A 3,520-nucleotide genomic window follows, 5' to 3' on the forward strand; every position below is an offset into this window, starting at 1 on the left:
TGAAGGAGATGAAGACAGACTCTCAATTACTGAGCCGATGGCATGATACAATATCAAAGTTTCATTTCGATATCAAACATCTACTAGGGATACCTAGTAGCTCTTGCTTCACAGTTGGATAATTCAATTGTGATGCATTCATTGCTCGGCTAAAGAATTGTATATACATAGGTTTATTATCTGTAACCTGGTATAGTACACCTCTGAGTGCTAAGTCTGATGCGTCCGTTGCTATTTCAAAAGGCACGCCATCGACTGGTCCTTGTATGTTATCATGCTTCGTACTGGATTTCACTAAATCCGTACGTGAGTTACTAGCCACTGATTGGAAATGTAATTCCAGGTGGTTTGAACTGGCTCAAAAGATATTTGGGCCACATACAGTTGACATGTTTGCTGCACTTCATAATACACAACTTAAGACAGGAATTTAAATCATCCTTTAGGAGATGTCTTTCAACTCGACCTCTCCGAACATAATGCGTGGGCTAATCCACCATGGCAGTTAATTGCCCAATTACTAAATTATGTTCATATACATAAAGCTACCATCACGTTGTGTTGCCCATTACGGAGTAAAGATCCATGGCTCAATAAATAAATAAGCATGATACAATGCGAACCAATATATTTAGATAGGGAAGTAGATACTTTCCTATATCAGGGTACTCGAGCCGTCCAGAAGACGCCCTGGAGACATACTATAATGTGTCGTATAGGTCCCATTGGAACAACTAAATGGACCCCTTCTGAGACCTTCCTTAACAAGGTCAAAGAATCAGAGATTCCACTCTCTACCCAATTGAATAAGGCAACACAGCACTTGAAGTCTGTGCACAAGAAATACAATCTACTAATGACACTACTGTTAAGAAGCGTCAGTCTATAGCTAGGACTCTGTTTAATAGCATAAAGTCCAAGCCCGAGGTCTTTCAAACCTTATTTCTAAAGGGATTAATGAAAGACAATCCTGAAGCATATACACATATAATGCGACTGTTTAATAAGTCAGGTGTACCAAACGCACACGAGTGCACTCATGACACTCATGCAAAAGAAGGACAGGAGTCTGGAAACACTACGGACTTAGAGACCATGCAAGTGGATTCTCAACACCATACCTTTATTCTGGAAGAGCAGAATGATAAAAACATTCTTGCTTGACTGACGCAAAACCATAAGCTGAAGCACCAGATCGTAGTAGACGCACTTAAAGATGCTAAGCGAAATGGGATCGCGCACCCTAAGCCGGCAACTTTAGTTGACAGAGTATATCAGTCATATACAGTGATCTCAACCAGATTAAGCGCTATGGGTTCGCACCGCTTAAGAGTGTGACTGAAAATGTTCCACGGCGCAGGGTCGTTATTGTTCTGGTTGATCTGCTTACGTCCGAGCACACAGGCGACCGGTACGTATGCCACTTCTTTGATGTGGCGTCACGGTATAACTTGCTCTATCCTTTAAAGGACAAGAGTACGCAGACCGTGGCAGAATTATGTTGCCAAGTCTTTGCTGACCACGGGTGGCCGGGTATAATGTGTACTGATAACGGTAGCGAGTTCTGCGATGACGTAATGGAATTGTTAGTACTCGTATCAGGCATGTACCATAGAAAGGGTGTACAAAATACACTGCAAACACAAAGCGCGAATAAAACGCGCCATAGAAGACTTAAGTTCTTCTTACGTACTGCATTAACGGATGATGTAGATGATTGGCCGTACCACCTTAAGTGGGTACAAACACAGATGAACGAGTGTGCTGATCCGGTTACAGGTACAACACCCGCTCACTATTTTCGTGGCAGATATAGTGAGTTACAAATCCCCTTTAACAAAAACGAACCTGATCACCATGAGTGACCGTGGTTAGAGAAGGTCCAACGTATTTATAACGTTGTATATCCTTGCTTGCGAGAATTACGCAATATAGCCTTATTAAAAAGGCAAAAGCGTTGGAACACTACCAAGAAGATAGCAGAGTATCAGGTTGGTGACAGAGTTAACATCCGTCAACGTAATTTCGATGCTACTGTATTAACATCTAAATGGATAGGTCCATATATAATCTCTGTAGCAGACACTAAAAGTGGAACCTATGAGGTTAATAACCCCGACGGTTCTAGTGCTTTAAATATAGGAACTAGTCGGATTCCGACTACCGAGATTATACTCGTAAGAAGACATGACTTTAATGCCCCTCTTGATCGTTATGAACTTAAAGACACTATATGGAGAACGGATAAGGGAGGTTATACATACTATCGTACAGGATTTATAGACGGTACAATCGCTTAGTTAACTTCAGACGCTTTTGACAATCAGGACTATTTAAAGGCCCTTAACAGGAAATGGCGTAAACGCCTACATAAGTCACAGGTTGAAAAAGATAGCATGTTCCCATCGTCTGAAGGCACGGAAGTTAAAACTTATCCGCCAACAGAGTTTATCCCGAGCTTTACTGCTCATCCTTCGTATGTTCCAAAAACATTGAAGCGTAAGAAACGTTCAGTCGACCACCACGGACCTACTGGACCTAAATCCAAAACTCACAGGGTAACAGAGAACACGTAACTTCTCCGCCTGAGAAACATTAACTATACGTTATGCTACTTAATGTTTTCGACCTGTTTTCCTTTCTCGCTTTTTGACCCATAATCAGCTGGAGTGAGCAACTTGCTTCTCCTGGGTCTCAAAGCTGGGTGGGGGCTGTGTAAAAGCCAGGCCTCCACATTAGAATCTTGTAATATAAACGTACTCTTAATAGTACGTAAAACGTAATCTCAAAAGTACGTATACATAAGTTTTCCTTAAATGGGTTTTAACGGTTTTTATTAACTAAATACCTTTTCCATTTTACATATCAGATATTTGGACGAGGCCATTAAAAGGCCTCAGTAAAATACCAAACATAAGAGTTGGTCTAGTTCTATTAATAGAACTATATTTACTTTCCCACTTTATTTATATCTGAATACTTCGGTAGCGAGATGGCTCAACCGAATATAGGTTTCTAGGGACAATTAACGTTACCTAGTTGATCCTCCGATCAGCCAACCAGATGTGCCAGTCTGATGAAGGCTAAGTCGGTAATTCTTGTTAAGTGGCAAGTTATTGGTTAAGACAATAACTAAGGACATCAAGAGTTTTTTTTCTTTTTTTTCTTTTCTTTTTTTCTAAAGATAGGATTTTATGAGTCTCTCGGATTCGCCCCAAATGAAATATACCATAGTTTTTAATAGAGCGACAACGAAACACTAAATAAAATTCCTTCGGCGGAAACAGTACTGAGAGGATAATATATAGGATACCTAACTTTACTAAAAGTCTCATTTCGATTATTTACTTTGATATTTTCACGATACTTAGAATTTACCTACGCGTTTATTTAATCTAAGGCGTTAATATCGCCTTAATAGACCGAATCTTACACTTGAAGCCCTCGTGTAAAGAAACAAAAAAATTCTCTATTTTAACGCAGTTTAGATGTCTGATGTAGTAAACACATCAAAATACAA

The sequence above is a fragment of the Sphaeroforma arctica genome, assembly GCF_001186125.1.
Source record: "Sphaeroforma arctica JP610 unplaced genomic scaffold supercont1.25, whole genome shotgun sequence".
NCBI classification, from domain to species: Eukaryota; class Ichthyosporea; order Ichthyophonida; genus Sphaeroforma; species Sphaeroforma arctica.